The sequence below is a fragment of the Lipotes vexillifer genome, unplaced genomic scaffold (assembly GCF_000442215.2).
Source record: "Lipotes vexillifer unplaced genomic scaffold, Lipotes_vexillifer_v1.1 scaffold1152, whole genome shotgun sequence".
Classification (NCBI taxonomy): domain Eukaryota; kingdom Metazoa; phylum Chordata; class Mammalia; order Artiodactyla; family Lipotidae; genus Lipotes; species Lipotes vexillifer.
This window is the reverse complement of record NW_006785353.1, coordinates 281,528-305,467: the sequence shown is the minus strand read 5'-3', so window position 1 is coordinate 305,467 and position 23,940 is coordinate 281,528. Positions and strand designations below refer to the sequence as shown.

At 34.9% G+C, this 23,940-nt stretch overlaps 1 pseudogene; it reads right to left on the bottom strand.

The window, feature by feature from the left end:
- Positions 1-204: 204 nt before the first annotated feature.
- Positions 205-1,337, bottom strand: LOC103087090 (cytoplasmic protein NCK1 pseudogene; annotated as a pseudogene).
- Positions 1,338-23,940: the final 22,603 nt, after the last annotated feature.

Here is a 23,940-nt window from a genome sequence, read left to right as displayed (position 1 = left end):
AGGAATTGCTCTATGCAGATGTTTGGCATCTGTAGTATATATGTATGGACTGAGTGATAATAAAAATACTTATGTATTATAGTCAATTTTCATATAGAGTTAGAAACAGCAATTTCCAATCAAGCGTGATTGGACTGATATTTTCTCAGTCTTCAATTACATGATGAATTACAACTGTATAGCAGTCACTTCTGGTCAGCAGTATCATGATAAATGCTTGATAAGATATAATTTTTCTCCTTGTTCACTTGTAAAAATTGGTGCCTTTTTATAGTGTTCTACAAGTTCTTCCATGGTGCTGAATTTACACTGCCCAATGCAGTAGACAGTTTCTTTTAGTTGGACTTTAAAATGCTTGTTTTTCCCTTGTGCTTTTAGTGATACTGAAAAATCATTTGGCGAAGATTCACTATCATGAATGAGGAAATCAACTTCATGCCCTCTTTTATTTAATGCCATTTCTGCTTGGCGCCTGCTGACTTTCCCATAATACCATGGATTGCCAGCAAACTTTCCAGTGAGTGAAAGCCTAATGTAATCACACTGTGGAGGTGATGGTTCCAAACCTGAGGTTAATGGATTATTCTGCATAATGGTAACATAGTTTTTCAGCACCAGAACAACCATTCCATTGATCTTCCTGCATTTCCACCACTCAGAGTCATTTTCAAGTTTTTCAATAACATCCATTACATCGCCTTTCTCAAAATTAAGTTCTTTATCATTGGACGAGCTGAATGGGTAAAGAGCCTGTACCAGATGTTACACTTGCCCAGTATTTAGGTTACTGACAACTGCTGCTAATTTCTCTGACAAAGAACCCACATGGTCACCCAAAGGACTGTCGCCTTCCTCAGTCACGTAGTTTGAAGGGAACCATCCAACATGTCCATTATAGCTACCCCACCACCACCCATCACTACATTTCTCTATGACGATCATCTTTGTCCCTTTTATCAATGACAATTCATCCTCTCTCTCTGCCATGTCGTTAAATTTTACATAAGTAGGCACGTTGAGGTTATACAGACGTTCCCCTGGTCAACAAAGCTATCATCAGCAGAAGATGCAGAATCTGGCACAGTAGGTTTTCTTTTCACTTTTCCAATGCTTAATGTACCCTTTAGGTTTTTTACAATCGATGTTTTCCGAGCACTGTTTTTCCTTTCCACGTAGTTAGAAGGCACAAAACCCGTTTTATCCATGGAATTTTGAACTCGCCACCAGGACTTAGAATCATCCAGAAGCCACAATCTCTCATTCTTCTTGATGTCCAGCTCTTGTTCTTGTTGGGCCACATAATCAAATTTGGCTACTACCACCACTTCTTCTGCCATTTTTCAGCAGCTTCTTTACTGTTCAAATCCATACTTACTGCTCTTTCATCTCATAATCAGCGTTAAGGGAACTGTCTTTATCACCTTAGGAATCCCCTTTGTCCCTCTAGAATTTGATTTCCTGTTTACTGTATTCTGCATGACATTCTTGAAATAAATCTCCTCAAACTGATTTCCTTTCTAGTCCAGACCCCATATATGGGCACAGTGTTTGAGCTGGGACTTCTTGGGCATGTGTCAAGATTACAGTATTTTATCTGCATTTTCTTTTAAACATTTTTTTCTGTGACACTATTTTCTTAAATTTATGGCAGTATGAAATGAAAATCATTTTCATTATTTAAAGATGTCCATATACTATATTCACTCTAATAATCCAACAATGACCCTAAAGCTCCAATTCCTTCTTTATCTTATGGAAAATATTTTTCTTCTCCCTCTCCCCATGACAATGCATGTGCTGTTCTCTTCTTCAACTCTGCCTTTCTCTAATTTGTTTAAAATACCATTTTGGCAGGGGGTACGTGATGTAAGTTTCTATTCAATACATCTCTCCACATTCCTTAAGTCCTAGAGTCCTTCTCAAATAATAAAACATTTAATTGTTTCTGAAAATATGGTTATGGAAAAAAATTAAATAAAGAAATATAGTAATACAATATAAACAACTCCCACCAATCATTCATTCATTTTAATGAATTACCAAGTCAAGGTCAATTGTATTTCAAACATAGCCTCACACGCTTCCTTCACTGTTGCATAATTTTGAGATGCCCTGCTTTTTAGGTCCATAAATATTTCAGTATATACCTGATAGATATAAAGATTCTTTCTTTAAAAAAAGGTATTGTGTGTGTGATTTTTTAAATTATTATTTATTTCCTGGAATTTAAGCCCCATTATTTTAAATGTCCTGTCAGGTTGGATTTAGTGTTATGTAGGTAACTGTTAATAAGTGAATTGAAGTTTCTGATTTCTAGCTTGAATCAATGAAACTCAACCTCCAAATCATTTCTCTATTCACTAAATCACAAAAAAGTCAGCACAACTATTAGTTTATTAACACATTACTGAAGTATTAGTAAGAATCACTGGAGAGCCATGAGAACTTGTGCAACTTACCTAATTAAATGAGAGTTATATTGGGATTCCCATCATGTATAATTTAAAGATGAAAGTTAGGGATCTTAAGACCCTAATTATGAGAATATGAGATAAAAATCCATAACAGTCTCAGGTTTGAAGGAAGCCACCCCCCCAAAAAAATAACCTGCAATAAAATCCATCTCAAGACTTAAATGAGGAACAAATACTATTCAACCTGAGTTGGAAAAATTATAGAAACATTGATTCAAGCCTAAATTTTTTTTTAACTTATGAAAAAAGTAAGGTAAAACCTGAAAAGTTACAAATTAAAATGTTAAAATAATAAGGAAAGTCTGAACATAGAAAAAGAAAACCCAGGTTTTCCATTTTTTTATAAAAATTGAAGCTGCTGGGACTTCCCTGGTGGCACAGTAGTTAAGAATCTGCCTGCCAAGGCAGGGAACACCAGTTCAAGCCCTGGTCCGGGAAGATCCCACATGCTGCAGAGCAACGAAGCCCGTGTGCCACAACTACTGAGCCTGTGCTCTAGAGCCCGCGAACCACAACTACTGAGCCCATGTGCCACAACTACTGAAGCCCACGCGCCTGGAGCCCGTGCTCCGCAGCAAGAGAAGCTACCGCAATGAGAAGCCTGTGCACAGAAACAAAGAGTAGCCCCGCTTGCTGCAATTAGAGAAAGCCCACGTGCAGCAACAAACACCCAACTAACGTAGCCAAAAATAAATAAATATATATATATTAAAAAAAAAACACACACACACACACAAGGCATACTTAAAAAAAAAAAAAGATTGAAGCTGCTGGAGTGGCCAGTGTGTATGTGTTTGGCAACAGAGGATGGGGAGGGGGAAAAGATTCAAACAACATGTATCCCTGTCATTGTTTTCTAAGGAGGCTCCTAGTAGAGGGCACATTGAACAAAGACCGAGCAAAGAGGTACAGACAGCTCTTCCTTACAAGCTCATAAACATAACAGTTTCTAAAGAGTATATAGGTTTAAAAATATTCTTTCCCTGATATACTGAGGATAAAGTAGTTATTATATTAAACTAATAACTTTACAAAGGAAGTGCTATTATGTTCATAAGAATTAGTTTATGCCTAAATATTTTGTTTTTATAGGATGTCAAATCTAAAAAAGAACAATATATGAGCAAGTTATCACATGAGTTGTAGAAGTTACAGGCTAAAAGTTAATCAGATCAGTTCTAAGGAAGTAAATAATTGTATGGAAAAAATGTTTCAACCAAATATATTAATCAAATATGCAAAACTTATGAATAAAAAGGTAGGCAAAAATAATGAAACAAGGTCCTGAATGTTGACAAATTTTATTGGAAAATACTTCCAGAAATATCACAGGAGGGATGAAGAAGGAAGCTTCATGTCAGTAACATAGTGGGAGTGAAGATAGGCAGCCTGTGTAATGGATTCTGGATGGGGGAAACAGATCATTGTAGATGTAGAATGCTTTCAGTAAAATCCAGATGACCAGTATCTTCCATAGAAAGAAGGACAGAAGTAGCCACAGCCATAACCACCATAGCCTCCACGACCATAGCTGGAACCATAGCCATAACCCAGGCCACCAAAACCACCAAGGCCATAACCAAAGCCACCATACTAGTTGCCGTAGTAGTAGCTCATTGTGACAGGGCTTGAGGGTTAGGCTGGATGTTGAAGATGACTTTCTTGAGACTGAACATCACCTGCTGCCCCCAGACTTTTGTACTCCCTCCATGTGGGTGTGGTCAACCACAACACACAAGTGTCATTCTCTTTGAAAATCCATCTTTGGTGAAAAACAGTACTATTAAGTCATAACTTTCTTATGAAGGGGAGTTTCAAAGATGCATGAAATGTTTTATTTTTCCTTTGAAAACATTTTTATTTTCCTTTTGTCATAACATAAATTACATATATTCCTACAGTTAAAATATCAGCCTCCCTCACAATATATAGATCATTTCTGGTATTTCCTGAGATCTTTGTCATTACCAGGCAATATCTTCTTCATATTTTGTTACACTCAATTTTTGTCTATTTTAAATATCATATTTTCTATCTCTTCTTCTCTTTGGCTTTCAATAAATCAGAGTACCAAGCATTAAATAACCATGAATGGTTGAAACTAATCCAAAAATAGAAGACAAATTATTCAGAATAAAAACTACATTTCAGTAACTCTAATTTGTAAAGACAAACTCCATAGAAGGATATTCAAGTCACAATTGAGATAATACTTCTGGTATTAGTTTCCTAGGACTGCTGTAAAAAATAACCACTCATTGGTAATTTTTTTCCCAAAACAGGAGAAATTTAAGTTCTCATAGTTCTAAAAGCTAGAAGTCTAAAATCAAGATATTTACAGGGCCATACTCCCTATGAAAGGCTCTGAGGAAAAATTATTCTTTGCTTCTTCCTAGCCTCTGGTGGTCCCTGGTAATTCTTAGCATCTCTTGTCTTGCTGCTACATCATTCCAATCTCTGCCTCAATCATCACAGGGCCTTCATCCCGTCTTGTGTGTGTGTGTGTGAATGTGTGTGTGTGTCTAAATCTCTGTCTTCTTATAAGAACACCAGAAATTAGATCTGAGGCCCATCCTAATCTGGTATAATCTCATCTTAACCTGATTACATCTGTGAAGACCCTCTTTCCAAATAAGCTCACATTCACAGGTTAGAACTTAACGATTTCTTTTTAGGAGACAGAATTCACTCCTTAACACTGCCTTTTTGATGAAACATACATCTTTTGTCAGACTGTATTTTGAAAATTAAGCTAAATTGAGATGAGTTTTCAGAAAATCACCTTCCTATATAGTTATAGGTTAGTTAGGGTGGAAAGAAACATTTTGCATGAAATTTGGAAGGCAGGAAATTAAACTAAAGCTTAATCTCTCAGCCCTCCCTTTTGCGAGATAGGAAAACTACAGGGGAGTTGAGTGAGAGGAATGCCCTTTTCCCAGGGCTCGGAGACAAGGCTCTGCTCATTCCCCTTGAGTTGAGACCTTTCCAGTTATGGGAGACTCTGGGTATCTTTCACAAAGCTTGCTTTTCTTCTCCCACTGCCAGAACAAAGAAGGGATCTTTCTCAAATTTTCACGGTGTTAACCTAATAGAGTTCCTGTAGATAAAGCCCATAAAAGTGTGGGCCCCTCTAAGACAAAAGCCCCTTAGATTTTCTCACTTTTGCACGAATCCATACTCAGCCTCTAGTAACTTGTCACAATGAGAGTTTGAGTATTTGTAACAGTTTATGACTCCAGAGGCTTCTTCTGTTGGTAAGCAGATCTCAGCTGTGACTACAGATTCCCCCATTTCTCCAGATTTTAGGAGTGGTTTGTCCTGAAAACTCAGTTTTCTGCTAGATTCTAGAAAAGTCATTGATCTTTAGTTTGTGCAGCTTTATCTTGTTGTAAAGACCAGAGTGACAATTTCCAAGCTCTTGACATGTCAGAGCTAAAACAAGAAGTCCGAAATTTTTATTTAATGGAAAATAGAGCAGTTATTTCATTATTTAAAGAATGGAAGACTTTAAAGTTTAGGTTGCACACAGAAAGGAGTACAGGTGAAATGAAGATTCATTCAATCAAACGATAAGTTTGATTGAATACCTGGAATATTAAAGTTATTTCACTTTGCTTTGAACAAAGTATATGATAAAAGGGAAAGATATAAATGGCCACTCATGGTCTTAGAAAGCCTGCCCTTTAGCTGTGGTCTAAGAATATCTGTGTCTTGTGTGTCTATGATTTTCTGAGTATTGTAGCCTGGAGGCAGGGCTGAGGGTGGGGAATAGATTGAGCCACATGAGGGAGTATAGAGAAATGTAAAATGAAAGGTAACGACTCCTATTCCAAAAGCAACTTAAAGAGCTTAAGATTTCCATGGGCTAGGTTCATTCATCAAAGAATTCTGGAAAAGGTGGGGCACACTGGATGTGAAGGATGTGTAAGATTCATTGAACATCAAAGAGAGAGACAGAAACTAGAAAGAGGCAATGACTTTAGCTACTGCTCTGAGGCAAGACTTAACCACATGTATCCTCGATGTTCACGTGTAGATCAGTGTATCTAGAGCAGAGTTTACATACAGACTAATTAAATTTGGGAGGTACACAGATTACAGTGCAAGAAGGGTCTGGACAGAGAAAGATAAATACTGTATGATCTCACTTATATGTGGAATCTAAAAGAGCAGAATTCATAGAAACAGAATAGAATGGTGGTTACCAGAGACTGGGGGCTGGAAAAAAAATGGGGAAATGTTGTTCAAAGGGTACAAGCCTCCACTTATAAGATGAGTAAGTTCTGGGGATCTAATGTACAACGTGGGTATAGTTAACAATATTGTCACATACTTGAGAGTTGCTATAAGGGTAAATCTTAAATGGTTTCACCACACACAAAAGTGATAATTATATGAGGTTATGGAAGTGTTAAACTAACCCTATTGTGGTAATCATTTCACAGTATATATGTGCATTAAATCATCATGCTGTATTCCTTAAATGTATACATTCTATTTTGATCATATCTCAGTAAATCTGGAAGAAGTTGAAGTAAAATAAAAAGAAAAGAAAGGCTTGGGATTTGGGATTGAAAAGTTTGTCACTTATGGAGTAATCTAATTTGGGGTCAGGGAATTACTACAAGAAAAGTGAAATTTTAAAATACTTGGTTTTTGGTGCAAGCTGGGTGGTGTGGGGAGATGTGGAAAGTAAGGAGATGAGCTAGATAATACATCAAAAATTATAGTATAGTATGGTAAGAGCTGGAATTAAGGTTTTTGTAACAGGGATGGCTGGGAAAGGATGGATATAAGATGCATAATGTTAAAGGAGTAGCACTCATATGCTTCATTGACTAAAAGTAGAAACATTACCAAGCTACAAGTTTGTATTCTTTATATCATTTTATTTTTAACTTTTAAATGAATATAAGCTGAAAAAAATGGATTTCCTGTCAAGAATAAAGAGCATTATGACCAATGTTTGCTTTTTAATAAAATGAGTGAAATACTTCATGTGTGTTTTAATACATATGCAGAAGTCCACTGCATTTTATTTATTCAGTAGCCCATAATATTTGAGATAAAAGCATTTGAGAACAATAAAAAAAAAACAAAAACATGTTTTTGATAACAATCTATATTTCACAGTGGAAGTCACTGAAAGGCAACTTTAAAAGTCCAGTTATTTAGGGCTTCCCTGGTGGCGTAGTGGTTGAGAGTCCGGCTGCCAATGCAGGGGACACGGGTTCGTGCGTGCCCCGGTCCAAGAAGATCCCACATGCCACGGAGCAGCTGGGTCCGTGAGCCATGGCCGCTGGGCCTGCGCGTCCGGAGCCTGTGCTCCGCAATGGGAGAGGCCACAACAGTGAGAGGCCCGCGTACCGCAAAAAACAAAAAGAAAAAGAGTTCAGTTATTTAGAGATAAATAAGTATTTCATCTCAAGTCAATTTTTGGAACTTTACCATGACTCCAATTACCAATACTCTCCTCAAATTATGAAGGGAAATTTTGAGATGTTTGTTAGTGAACAAAATGTATATGAAGGTAATAATTATAAACCATAAAGCAAATAATATATTCCTATATGACATCTTACCTTTGAAATTTGAGTGGTATAACTAGCATATTTGATAGTGGCATCAGATCATTCCTCAATATAACAAAATTATATTCAGTAATAATCATAAAATAAACAGTTATAATGGCCAGAAAGAAAACACACATGACAAATATTGTTTTATTAAAATACATCTGTAAATTTTATAAATTATAGTCCATTAACTAAGCAGTGAATTTAAACAAAAATAAAATACCTTTAAAAAATTTGCTTTGCCAAACAAAAATATTATATTGTATAGTTTCACAATGTTTCATTGTTTCGAATTTGAAACACACACACACTCACACACACATATACATACACACTGCTCTAACTGAGCCATGTTACTACAGACTTTCTCTTCCTCCCTCCCTCTTTCTTTCTTTTCTTCCTTTCTTTCTTCCTTCCTCTCTTTCTTTATTTCTTTCTTTCATTCTTTCTTTCCTTCCTTCCTTCCTTCCTTTCTTCCTTCCTTCCTTCCTTCTTTCCTTCTCTCTTGCTTTCTTTTCCTCTCTTTCTTCCTTTCTTTCTTTCATTTTCTATCTTTCTTTCTTTCTCTCCTCTCTGTCTCTCTGTCTTTTTTTCTTTTTTACTGGAGAAGCAATATGTCTGGATAACAATGTGATTTTCTAAATTTAGTTTTTCTTTCCTATCTTTCGCTCAAAGTCAACAAAATATGAAGAAGTCAAATATCTTTGTCAGTCAGTTAAAGCTCCCTATAAGCTGTATTCTTTTTAATAAGCCAATATTTCTCCTCAAATGACAATCTCTCCATTATTTCATGGATACTATGTTCTCTTCTTCATGCCCATGACATTGTCATATTTTCTAATGAATATTATTATATAAACAGTTAAGTAAAATATAAGAATAATATGGTAAAAGGAATCATTATATACATAACTCATCTTCATAAATTATCACCTTGTGACCAATCATACTTCCTCTGTACTTCTGTCTTTTTCCTTCTTACCAGCTGTGAAATTTTTAAGCAAATCCCAGGAATCATACCATTTTATCTATAAATATTGTCATATGACTCTCTAAATGATAGAGACTTTTAAAAAGCACTGTCAGTAATTTTTTTAAATCTTATTTTTGAACTGAAATAGATTTTTTAAGTAAGGTTGCAAATTAGATTTATTTTGAGATTGATTGAAAAGTTAAACCTTTATTCAGAATCTGTGTGATTCAGCATTCTCAGGATTCCTAATTTCATAAGATCATTAAAAGAAATGAAAACAAACTTTACACTAGAAAGATTTTTCTCTTAAGCACAGTGCTGGAAGTACCTGTGGGACTCACTGGAGACTCATGAAGGCCCATGGGATTCACCCAGTTTATTGGAAGTGATACCAGTGAACATCTTTACGTAGGACTCAAAGGTGAAGCCTAGTATCCAAGGAAACCAAGACTCCACACAAAAGTCAATGATCCATCTCTGGAATAGAATTCTGATCAAGGTATAAATGAAAAACAAAATCCAATCCCAAACTAGAGTTGGAAAAAGGAGTAGGAACATTAATTTAGAGTCAGTTTTTAAGTTTTAAGTGAGTTTAAAGAGAGTTTATCTTAAAAATTGATTTGTATATGCTATAATACTGAGATAACAAAGAATGGTGAATTCTCAGGATTTTATCTCTTTCATAGAGCAAATGAAGGCTATCAAGTCATATGTTTTCCCACATTTAAATTATACAAGGAGGCACACTACTATATATAAAATAGATAACTAATAAGGACCTAGTATACAGCACAGGGAACTCTACTCAATACTCTGTAATGGCCTATATGGGAAAACAATCTAAAAAAGAGTAGATATATGTATATGTATAACAGATTCACTTTGCTGTACACCTGAAACTAACACTAAATTGTAAACCAACTATACCCCAATAATTTTTTTTAAAGTAAATTTAAAAATAATAAAATTATACAAGGAGGAAACTGACACAGAAACAGTTGGAATAGTGAGCTACAAATCAAGGACACTACTTTCTTGATGAGCTCAGAAAAATAGGAATACCTATTGGGTGAGTATAGCACCAAAAAGAGCCTCTTCATACAGTGCTGAAAGTCTCCTGGCTTTTCATTAAACAAGAGAATAAATGGTCCATCAAGCTTCACATATTTACATATTGTTAATGAAGGACATATCTTCATAAGTATTAGAAATGTCTGTATATATTTGGTTCCATGGGATTCCATATTTTAAAAAAGAGGCATCAATTTAGCAAAATAATCTAAATGAGTTATATACTTAGTTGAACAGTAAGGGTTATTTCTAAGGAAACATGAATACAAAGTAAATATGTTCCATGGGAAAATATTTTTCAATGCAAAAATACTACTAAAATTTTGGAAAACATCTAGTGTTTTGAAATGGTTGAAAGAAATAGAGTTTGATATTTAATGTTCACCAAAAAATATTTATTCAAAAGTAAGTCCAGAAATATCACAGAAGAGAAAAAGAGCAAAATATAAGTCATTTTCCAGCAGGGTTGACTATATCTTGGTAGAGCATTCAAATCATTCATGAGCAAGATGAGTGTCTGCTGATCCAAAAAGTTCCAAGTGCAGGGTGATAACGTCTTTGAAGAAAAGTAATAGATAATAAAAATTAGACAAACATTCTGAATCCCAAAATAATGATCAGGTCTTTCAGAAGAATCTAGATGACCAGTATCATCCATAGAAAGAGGGACAGAAGTAGCCACAACCATAACCATCATAGCCTCCAAGGCCATAGCTAGAACCATAGCCATAGCCCAGACCCTGAAAACCACCAAGGCCATAGCCAAGGCCACCATATTAGTTGCCATAATGGTAGCTCAATGTGTCAGGGGTTGAAGGTTTGGTTGGATGTTGAAGGTAAGTTTCCTGAGAATGAATATCACCAACTGCATCCAGACTTTTATACCCCCTCAGTGTGGGCGTGGTAAAGCACAACACACAAGTGTCTTTCTCTTGGAAGATTTATCCTTGGTGAAAAATAGTACTATTAAGTCATACCTTTCTTATTAAACATAGTTCCAAAGATGCATGAAGACATTTTTCCTTTGAATGTAATATAATTTTTCATAACTCAGAATTAATATTTGCTTTTATTGTGTTCATCACCAAAATTGATTTTTTTTTTTGGTATTTCTACATTAAAATTGAATCTCCAAGCTTTCTTCTATGAGATAGACAATTCTTGCATTTTCTGAAATTTTTAATATTGCCAAATATTATTTATTTTTTCTACCTCAGACTTTTTTTATCTTTTCCAAAAACCTGTTTTCTTTACTTATTCAATAATTGAATCATAAAATTGTTAAATTTAATTATGAAAAATAAAACATATGTTTGTCATCAATTAGATAAAAAGATGCCATTTATTTAGAAAAATTTGGACAATTTTTGATTATCTTCCTTATTGGATATTCTGTCACAACATTTTAACCACCTTTATACTTGAAAATACCAAATTCTGTATGAGGAATGACATGTCCTAACACAAAATGCACAATTTTCTTCTGTATCCTTACAAAGAAAATCTCTCCTGACCACATGTGATATACCAATGTTTCTTGAAACTGGCAGTTGACATCTTTGTCACATACTTTTTCTCACATGTATTGAATACTTATTCTCTTGGAGAAAAAAATTTGTCTCTTGTTCTTATGCCATTTTCACCCATTCTAGTCCACAATCCTACTAGCCTACTATTATGCAGTCCTTCCCCCTTCCACTCCGCCACCTAGTGACCTGATTTCTTTACTTTTACGTTTTATTAATTTATTTTTTTCCCCTTTTACCCTATTGTTCCCAGGGATTGATTGATTGATTGATTGATTGATTTTTAACATCTTTATTGGAGTATAATTGCTTTACAATTGTGTGTTAGTTTCTGCTTTATAACAAAGTGAATCAGTTATACATATACATATGTTCCCATATCTCTTCCCTCTTGCATCTCCCTCCCTCCCACCCTCCCTATCCCACCACTCCAGGCAGTCACAAAACACTGACCTGACCTGTGCTATGTGGCTGCTTCCCAGTAGCTATCTACCTCACATTTGGTAGGTTATATATGTCCATGTCTCTCTCTCACTTTGTCACAGCTTACCCTTCCCCCTCCCCATATCCTCAAGTCCGTTCTCTAGTAGGTCTGTGTCTTTATTCCTGTATTACCCCAAGGTTCTTCATGACATTTTTTTTCTTAAATTCCATATATATGTGTTAACATACGGTATTTGGCTTTCTCTTTCTGACTTACTTCACTCTGTATGACAGACTAGGTCTATCCACCTCATTACAAATAGCTCAATTTCGTTTCTTTTTATTGCTGAGTAATATTCCATTGTATATATGTGCCACATCTTCTTTATTCATTCATCCGATGATGGACACTTAGGTTGTTTCCATCTCTGGGCTATTGTAAATAGAGCTGCAATGAACATTTTGGTTCATGACTCTTTTTGAATTATGTTTTTCTCATAATTCTCATATATGCTCAGTAGTGGGATTGCTGGGTCATATGGTAGTTCTATTTGTAGTTTTTTAAGGAACCTCTATACTGTTCTCCACTATTAATTTATTTTTCACCCTACTCTATGGTCAGCGTTTCTGTTCTTTGAGAATCAAACACTATGACGGAGTTAGGAATATTGAGGAGGAGCAGGAAAAGAGAAAGGAAAAGAGAATAAGTAGGACTGAGCAGGGGAGCTGTGAGATCATAATACAGACCCTACAAATTCTCTGACGACCCAGCTGGAACTCTGCAGAAAAGATTGCTTTCAGAGGAGGCCTATGTTAAGCAGAAATGCTGTGCCTAGTTATTGGCTGGCAGCTGCCCTAAGAATAGTGTACCTCTGGCTCAAGGGCTGGGGTAGACCCTGACAACACTGACATCTTGTTGTACTCTGGGTAGAGACTCCTTTCTCGAAAAAAGATTTCAGAGATCAATCTCCATGTTTGCCACATCCTCCAGTTTGATTATAAACAATTTGAAAACATGGACCATGATTTAGTATGACTGAGGATTAAAGTGATGTAATATCTTATAAAATAATGTGTATATATATATTTAATATATTTGTTTTAGAAATACTATTTTAAGACCTTAAAATGTTATATTAAAAAATAACAGGTATGTCATATAGGATACCTCAAACTTTATTTTTCAAAGGAATGGGATAGTGATTTATACCATTTTCTTTAAACAACTTCTTACCGAATGCCTGTTATATGAAAATATTTTGCTATGCATTTGACCAGAGAGATGATGCATTGGAGATATATAAGAATCTAATCCCTAGCCTTAGAAATGTACCTTTTAATTTAAGTCATAGTTGTGTGTGTGTGTTTGTGGTTTGTGTGTGGGAGGGTATGTTCCTGTGTGGCAAATGCATCATTTATATTTGTGTATATGGATAATGTAAAGCAACTAAACAACAGTAAAATAAGAGGTAGTGAGATTTATTACAAAAACAGTAAAATGTTAGAGTGGGTTATATTGATCTGCAAATAATTTCTTAAAAAGGTGGATTTGAGGTAGGCTCTTGAGGGACAGAAGTTATTCAACAGAAAGAGAAGAAAAGATGAGACAGCATCTTGATGCAGTGAACAGAAGTGAGACCAAGCAACGTGTGTCTTCCATGCACGGAGAAGTATGGATATAGTGGAAGGTTTGCAAAAGCAGTAATTGAAGGTTGTGAAGACATTGGATCCCATCAGGAGGGGACTTCATTGATTATTAGGCTGAGGATTTTATATTTAGTTATGTCCTGTTTTTATTCAAAGACAATGACATGACAGAAGTAATATTTCAGAATTACTTTTTGGTGTTCAGAATAGATTATGTGGGCAGAGCTTGGGAACGAGGAGATCAGTTCAGTGGCTATAACATTGTCCTGGATTTGATAAAAAGGATTGGGAATAGGTTTGTAGTGAACTGAATGCCAGGACATAATGGACAGAAAGTATACTAAAAAAATTCAAGAACAGATATTAGGGGGAAATAACAGTAGAAAAAGAAAAGAAAAAGTCACCTAGTTGTATAATCTTTGCTGTCCAAATATAATGTATTTTACCCATTATAAAATTATGATATATCATAGGTAAACAACAGCACACCATATGCTTTCTCTTGAATTTTGTTTAAAACGTTTAAGACCTTCAAAAATAATTTAATATATATGCTTAACTCCATTGCATTTGACATTTACTCAGTTCATAATCACTTGGAGGAAAAAATATTTGAAAGAGTTAGAAAAATAGGTTTGGGGTTTAACAGTATTTCATAATAGAAGGCATCAAAAGACTGCTTTAAATAACTGGTAAATAAATATGTTGGTCTCAAATCCAGTTTTGGAAAGTCTTTATTAACCCCAAGTTCACAAGCTCTGAGCTGCTCATGAGGCAGTGTTTGAGAGGCTTTCTGAATATATTCTGAAATGTTTACAATGAATAGATATAAAATAATTAGATTGAAACATTAACAATATCATCTTAAAATATTTTCATTTGGCAATCTAATGTACAATAAAAATCCAAATTATCTGAAAGCAAATTTATTTTCTTTCTATGTAAATGTGTTTCTTCTTCCAATAGTCTTTTCATTACCAGTCATACTAACTTTCTGGAAAGTCACTGAGCACCAGCACCTTCATGCTACTTTCACATCACTTTTATGATCAGACTGATTAACTATTTTGGACTGTTTCTCCTTAAAACCACCTTTTTTTTCTTCCAACCATCAAACCTCACTAGAAAGAATGAGGTGGGACCTGATTGCCACATGTCTTGAACTCTGCACAGCAGCTTTGCTGGTTAAAAGTTATTTTGTAAACACAGTCATGTTCTTGTTACTCCTTCCTCCAAAAAATCCACACAATATGAAGGGAAAATATCCCTTTACATAATGTCTGAGGTTTACCAAAAGCTGTTTTCACTCTAATAAGTTAACATTGAACCTCAAGCTTCACTTTACATTATCACAGTATACTCCTTGTCCTCAGGAAATGCACCTGTTGATCTTTTTACCCATTGTGCCTTAGGCTGCTAGTTCAAATTCTAACCTTTTTCAAGGTCCATATGAAATAATAATTTTTAATATTACTTCATTCTTTCCTTTTAATTCAATTGTCTCTGTTCTTTATGTCCTACAGACACATAAAATGATACAAAAGAGAGTTTCTTGTGTCTGTATTGTGTAAATATTTTGCTATGGAAAAATATATATATGTAAAAAATAGACTAGTATATGGTAGTTAAATGTCCTGTCTTAAACAACTGACATTTCATTGCCTATTGTGTCTCCTTTAAACCCTTTAGCACCCTCTACTCCTGTATTATTTTGAAGTAAGTCTCAAGCATTATATAGTTTCATCCAGAAATATTTAAGTATATATTCTACATATGAACTAAGGTTTAAATACCATTCATTAAAGCCATTTGTTGGTGAAATACTTGCTTCAGTGTTGATTGAAAAGCTTAAGTTTTGGGTGAAAACAGCAAGAGGGAACTATCTTAGCTTTCCTAATTACATGGAATCATAAAAAGTGATTATTAAAAACTGTTACTTTAATACCCATTTTTTGGTTATCTTTGAATCCAATGTTAGGAGTGCATGTAAGAATCACTTGAGTACCACAAAGACCTGTATGGCTCATCCAGTTGAATGAGGCTTCCATCAGTGCTTGTACTTGTGATAGTAGGGGTATTCAGAGGTGATAACAGAGGTATGAGGAATTCAGAGGTTATAATAGGGATATGAGAAAGCTGATAGTTGAGGCAGGAGTCAATAACCAATCTCAGGATTGATTGCAGGAGGTCAAGTACAGGGATTAGAATAGAATTCCTAGCAAGGTTTAAATGAGTGACAAATGCCAGCAGCCATCCAGACCAAGAGCATTCATTCTAAATCTATGTCTGTAAATGAAGAAAATGAAGAAACAAATATCAAAAAGTAAACATATAAATTACAATGCTGAAATAACCGAGGAAGAGAGAGCACGGAGAACTCAGGCTTTCTCCTCTTTCGTAGGAGAAGACACTACAGGAGTCTAACAACTTTGACTTCTAAAGACACAGGGACACTGAGATATTCTAAAGACAGGGAAAGATGCAGAAGCTGCCTTTTTTTTATACAACTAAGAAATATAACAACAACCACTTTGGGATACACGCACAACACACACATAAAAATAAAACTCTTTTTTTTCTTCTTACATACTGGAGATTTTTAAAAACTCAGTGTTGTACCTAATTAAGAATGAATGTCACCAGTGGAAAAGAAAGAAAGAAAAAAGGAAGAGGGAGGGAGGGAGGAAGGAAGGGAAAAAGAAAGAAAAGGAAAAAGAAAGCCTTCCTGAAAAAGAAGAGAAAGAAGCCTAATTTGTAACTTTTGCTGATTTCTGTGGTGTCAGTATTCTCACCATGGTCTCTTTCAACCAACCAAAGTGAAACCACTAAACATGAATTTGAAAATAGATGCCCAAAATTGGCTCTTGTGAGCTAGTATGAGCCAGCTCCAGCCCACCAACAAAAAACTGTGTATACTGGAGATGTCAAGTGTATATGTAATTAGGAATGTCTAAATTTTTTACTTCCAATGAGTGCTATATGATAATGAAAACCTGGTCTGAGTAAATTCATGACAACTAAACAATGTTCCTGAGAATGAATATTACCACCTGTGCCTGAATTTTTATACTCCTTCAATGTGTGTGGTGTCCCCTCCATAGATATTTCTCATTCCTATTTGTTTTCATAAATGGGCAAAACAGCCCAATTATGCCTTTGACTTTTGATTTTAAAAGGTTTAATGCTACACATGAATAATTTCAATTACATATTTGCTTCATCTATGCTTCTTACAGCTGGAATCTTTTAATAAAAGGCAATTACTATCAAGTCTTCAAAGCCTATGACTGTGCTTAACATAACCTACCTAGACTACTGGGTGCAATCTACCCTCTTCTTGCATCACATCTAATTTTTCTAGTCTTTGGCTTTTATTTTCTTCCTTTAGAAATAGCAAAAGCTTTCCTCCTAAGCCAGAAATTTATGTTTTTTTATTTACTTCTTGGAATGTGTTTTAAGGTGTTGGAACACATTGGTTGAGATCCCAGTATATGGAGCCACACAGGCCTTTGGTTCAAATCTTGGTTCTCTTTATTAGACATTGTGTGGACTTGAATTTCTCACTCTCTTAAAAATATTAATTTTCACAAAGAGAATAATAATTTCCATCTTTGTTTTTGACCTTTGCAGCAAAGTTCCCTAAGCATTGAGTAACAATACCTGTGTGTTTTACTCCTCTCTCAGATCACAAAAGTAATTATGTCAAAGGAATAAAAACAGAACCATGGAAGATTCCCTTCTTAGATACCTTCAAAGATGCTTAAAGGTGCACAATCAAACTGAAACAACAAGAAAAAGAAGACATGTGAGAGTTCTTAACTGTAAAATGAAAGGGCAATACCTTTGTCATTTTGGGGAAAATCTATACTTAATTAGTTCTGAAATATTTGAATTATGACAAGATTGTATCATTTTAAGAAGGAAGGACATATTATAAGGAAGCTTTATTTAAGTCTTTTATAAGGAATCATTACTAAGAAATATAATTCAAAAGGAAGCATATTGTTTACTGTAAAAATACTGGCAAAACTTAAGTGAAAAAACTCTGTTTAGAGAAATAAAGAAAATTTAAGCCATTTTTGCTGTGTCAATAAAGCAATTTTATTTAATAGAAGCACACACAGATATTTTCTCCATGGAATAAGAAAGTTAGAACAACGTTATTAATGTGGCAATGATATAAGAAATTCTCTCTAGGGGGTAGAATTCTAAATAAGAGAAATAGGACATCCTATTTCACATGTCCTGAGAATGCAGTCTGCAGTGTGATTGCTTCATTAGTGGTCCATGGTAAGCTATCAGGAGAGCAGTTGCAATAAAGAGGTCAAGACTATTCATGATTTGCCTGACACTGAAGAAACAAAGGAAGAAATAGACTACAATAATAAAGGTCCAAAACACTGAGAGATCAACAATTTTTGAATGCAATATAAAGAAACTATTTGCTCCATAGAAAGAAAGTAGTTAGTGACCATAGCCTAAATCAGTAAACTGCCCATTGTAAATCCAGGTCACCAATACATCAAGAACAATCATAGTCTAACCTACCATAGTTGTTTACCACAGCAGATCACAGAGGCTAGAGCTCAGTTTTGATGATGAAGATGCACCTTCTGTATCAATTTACATTCCCACCAACAGTGCAAGTGGGTTCCCTTTTCTCCACACCCTCTCCAGCATTAACTGTTTGTAGATTTTTTGATGATGGCCATTCTGACTGGTGTGAGGTGATACCTCATGGTAGTTTTGATTTGCATTTCTCTAATGATTAGTGTTGTTGAGAATCCTTTCATGCGTTTGTTGGCAGTCTGTATATCTTCTTTGGAGAAACATCTATTTAGGTCTTCTGCTCTTTTTTGGATTGGGTTTTTTGGTTTTTTGATATTGAGCTGCATGATCTGTGGAGAACAGTGTGGAGGTTCCATAAAAAAACTAAAAATAGAATTACCATATGACCCAGCAATCCCACTACTGGGCATATACTCTGAGAAAACCATAATTCAAAAAGAGTCATGTACCACATTGTTCACTGAAGCTCTATTTATGATAGCCAGGACATGGAAGCAACCTAAGTGTCCATCGACAGATGAATGGATAAAGATGTGGCATATGTATATATAATGAAATATTTCTCAACCATAAAAAGAAATGAAATTGAGTTATTTGCAGTGAGATGGATGAACCTAGAGTCTGTCATACAGAGTGAAGTAAGTCAGAAAGAGAAAAACAAATACTGTATGCTAACACATATATATGGAATCTAAAAAAAAAAAAAAAAACGTTCTGAAGAACCTAGGGGCAGGACAAGAATAAAGATAAAGATGTAGAGAATTGACTTGAGGACACAGGGAGGGGAAGGGTAAGCTGGGATGAGGTGAGAGAGTGGCATGAACATATATACACTACCAAATGTAAAATAGCTAGCTAGTGGGAAGGAGCCACATAGCACAGGGAGGTCAGCTCGGTGCTTTGTGACAACCTAGAGTGGTGGGATAGGGAGGGTGGGAGGGAGACACAGAGGGAGGAGATATGGGGATATATGTATATGTATAGCTGATTCACTTTGTTATAAAGCAGAAACTAACACACCATTGTAAAGCAATTATACTCCAATAAAGATGTTTAAAAAAAAAATATGCACCTTCTGAGTTCAAAGGACACCATCTACAGAGGGATGTCTACAATTCAACCTTGAAAAGAGTACCCAGCATTACCCTGTTATTTTTTATTAATTTCCCAAGAAAAATGAACAAAAATATTTAGCTGCTTTATGAATTTAAGCTTGGTTTAAATTTTATTACAATTTATTTTATATAATGCTTTTCATAATTGACATTCTTCAGTTCCAGATTCTTTCTAATTCTTGCTACTGCTGTACCCTTGTTAGCTGACTTTTAGAAAATACTTACCCTATTTCTGTTTTCTTATCTCTATGTTGATAATATTTTTTTTCTGAAAGACTAAGTTGTTAATGATTTAATTAAATAAATGAATTTTCAATAATTAGAAGCTAAGGGGGAAAGCGACATTTATATGAATTTTCGCTAGTCGTATACAGCTACAATGAATTTGAACTTACTTCATGACAATTATTCCCAACAAAATTTCAAAAAATATGGCAAGATAGTGAGGGCAGGACTCTTCATAAAGTGATAAGACCAGTAAAAAATCTGTTAGTTAAAGTGGCCAAAATAACAAATTATATAACAATGTTTACTTAGCGTTAGTACCAGAGTCTGCAGTTCTGTGTAATTTATAGAAAGGAAGGAGAAATTATGAAGATCTAAGTCACAGTAGTGAAAGTCAGGGAAAGTAGCTAAGTTCAAGTTTTAATTCATTTTCTAAGCCACATACCTAAAATTAGAATATCTGGCAAGGGTGTGAGGAGCACAAGCTCTCTTTCAAGAAAGTGTCTCAGCTAACTTAGTCTGAGGACAATTTCTAAAGAATTCTTCCTAAGAAAATTAATCCTGCAGGAAAAATAATTGCTCAATATGAAAATATGTTGCTTAGATATTTCAAAACTTACATAAAACATGTTCATCTTAATCCATGGACAAGAAACCAAATTTGCAATGGTAACAAAATAAGCTTATAGGAAATATGATCAGGATTATTATCATAAATAAGGAAGTTAGTACCATGTTAATGAGCCACAATAATGAGAGAAATCAGTCCTTTATATGGAAGCTATTTCCAAGGTAAGTGTATTTTTGTTGAGTTTTTACCTTTTGTGGCCAAACGTGGGCTCCAAATAAAGTAGTTAAAATTAAATAAATCCAAAATGAAAATAACATTGAAAAGATTGAAGAACTCATGTAGAATAAATAATATTGTGCTAATGATATAAAAGATCTGATCTTAATATGTTTTTCAGCAGAATAGAAAGGAAAAATTTCTTTCAAAAAAGGAGGAACAGTGGAAGCTGAAGCCATATCCACGATGGCCATCAATCCATAGTTAGGTGCAGAGACAGAGAGAGACAGGGCTCAGGCTATCATAGTAGATTTATAGAAGCTCATAATTCCACCCTCTACATGGTGCTTTTTATATTCTCTCATGAGTGGGAGTGGCCAAACCCCTATCCAGAAATTCTTATTGAATTGGAATAAGGTCAAAGCATCAATATTTTTAAAAGCTCCCAGAAGATTCTAGAATGTAACAAGAGTTGAGAACTAACAACTTAGTGATATGACAGGATCCCAACTGGATTCCATCAGTTTTCCAATAATTATTTATTTAGACCTCCCTTTATGCCAATGTTCTACGTTCAAAGGCAAAGCTTAAAGTAAAAAAAAAATGCCTGTCCTCATTAGGATTACATTCCAGGGAGAAGGCAAAAAAATACATATGTAATAGAGATAATGTGTATAAAGAAAGCAATTATATACAGAGTGGCAGCATAGGGGGAAGTGCCACTAACATGAGATGATCAAGAAAAGTTCCTTTGAAGAGATATTTGAACACAAGGATGAAGTAAAGGAGATACATTTGTTAAGTGTATAAGTCAAAGAACAAGCTAGGCTGAAGGAAATTCCCATCTAAATGTTCTAAGGTGGGAACTATTTTTGCATAATGAAGCAGTGAGAAAGTTATAGTGACTAGATTACAGTTAATAAAGGAGAGGGTGTGGGGAGATAAAGTCAGAAAGTTAGGCAGGGGTTAGATTATCCAGGGCATTCTGCGGCTTGATAATGATTTTTAATGGAATTTTAGGTGTAATGGAAAGCTATCGAAGATATTTAATTAAGAGAAGAAGGTGATTCGATTGACATCTTGCTACTTACTGTGTGGTGCATGAATTGTAAGAGCTCAAGAGTGGAAGCTAAGAGTCCAAGGTTATTGCAGTAATTCAGGCAAGAGATAGTAGTAGACTCTAATAAGGGCTTGCTGGCAGGTAGGATTTCGATGATGAGTAGAAATAAAAAAGGAATAAAGAGTAACATTCTTGGTTTGAGACTTAAGAATTTGTTGAATGTCTGTGACATTATATTTAAAGGGAAGCCTAGATGGGGGCAAAATGTTAAAATATCAAGAGTTATGATGTGCATGTATGAGATGTCTTTAAAATGTTGAATAGATAGTAGGATATGTAACATCAAGCTACAAGGAAGAGAAGATATAAACTGGAGAGACAATTATTAAAACGATATTTACAGCATGATATTTCATGGGATAATTGGAGAGAGAGTAGCTAAGTGTTCAGCCCTGGGGACTTACAGCATGTAAAGGTAGGAAACAGAAAAAGAATCCAGCAAAGGAGCCTTGGCATCCATTGCACAAGTGGAAGAATAGCTTTTAGACAGGTTAAGATTGTCCATGCACTGTAATATGTAGAAGGTAGATTATATGTTGAGAAATGATTGTAGTGGACAGAATTCTAAAGACATACCATAAGCGTTTTCTCTCTCCTGGTTATTTAATTGAAGATGAATCTAGGTACTGCTGTGAAAGGACTTTGCAGATATAATTTTTTTGTTTTTTTATGGCCACATCATGGCTTGCAGGATCTTAGTTCCCTGACCAGAGGTCAAACCCTGGCCCCAGCAGTGGGAGCGGAATCCTAACTACTGGACCACTAGGGAATTCCCTTCGCAGATATAATTAGTTATTAATCAGCTGACCTTAGAATAGGGATATTATGCTGGATTATCTTGGTGAGCCCAATGTAATCACATGAACTATTTTTTTTTATGGAAACAATTTTTTTTTCAGCACTGAGACAGTATTTTTTTAATTGAAGTATAGTTGATTTATAATATTGTGCTAGTTTCAGGTGTTACAGCAGGATAATTCAGATTCTTTTCCCTCATAGGTTATTACAAAGTATTGAGTATAGTTCCCTGTGCTATACAGTGGGTCTTTGTTGGTTATCTATTTTATATAAAGTAGTGTGTATATGTTAATCCCAACCTCCTAATTTATCCCTCGCCAACCCTCTTTCTCCTTCTGTAACCATAAGTTTGTTTTTGATGTCTGCGAGTCGGTTTCTGTTTTGTAAATAAGTTCACCTGTGTCTTTTTTTTTTAGATTCTACATATGTGATATCATATGATATTTGTTTTTTTATGTCTGGCTTACTTCACTTAGTATGATAATCTCTAGGTCCATCCATGTTGCTACAAATGGCATTATTTCATTCTTTGTTATGGCTGAGCAATACCAATGTTCATTGCAGCACTATTTACAAGAGCCAGGACATGGAAGAAACTTAAATGTCTATCAACAGATGAATGGATAAATAAGATGTGGTATATATATACAATGGAATATTACTCTGCCACATGAACTTTTAAAAGCAGGAGAGAAAGGCAGAGAAATCAGAGAGATATGTCAAAAGAGAAAGGCAGAAGAGACCGGTCAGAAATGGAGCTCAAGTATTAGACTTCTGAAGAGGATTTGTTCTGCCATTTATAGTTTTTCAGATGGAGGAATGGAATCTGTGAGCTAAGGAATACATGCAGCTTCTAGAGGCTGAGAAATGAAATGGGGATTTAAACCCTATAACCACATGGAACTGAATTCTGCCAACAGCCAGGAGTTTTGAAACAAATTTATCCCCAGAATTTCCAGAAATGAATGCATTTCTGCCTTGTAAGACTCTATACAGATAGACACCTGAGCTACTCTGTACCTGCACTTTTGACCTACAGAAACTGCAAGATAATAATTTGCATTGTTTTAAACCACCAAATTTGTGAGAATCTGTTACAGCAGAAATAAGAAACAAATGCAATGATGATAAGTAGATGTTTAAATCTCTATTGTTCCTAATTTTTTGTGACATTTGAAACAAGCCATAATTGGATGAGGAGTAAGGCAGGTTGTGTCAGAAGTTTGAAAAAAGATAAGGAATGAAATAATTATTTTAGAGAGTGGGAGAGTGAATTTAATAAGAAAATAGGGAAGAATTTCTGGGGAAGGTAGAATGCCTAAATAAGATTTAATATAATCAATTTAACATAAGACAATTCAATAAGGCTGTATTTCTCTAGCCCAAATCCCCTGAATATGAGCAAGCAGAGTAGGCAAAGAGTTGGATTTCAGCAAGGGTTGGAGTTTCAAAAAACTGATACCACTGGGAAAGTAAGGCAAGGGATATAAGGATGTAGGTAAGTGGATACTCTTGTGGTAAAAGTAGAAGTGAGAACAAGGATGATGTACAGTAGAAATTTGATGCAGTTCATAGTTTATGGTTGTAATAGGGGAAAAGAATTGTTTAAAAAATGAGGTTAGTTACATAAATCCCT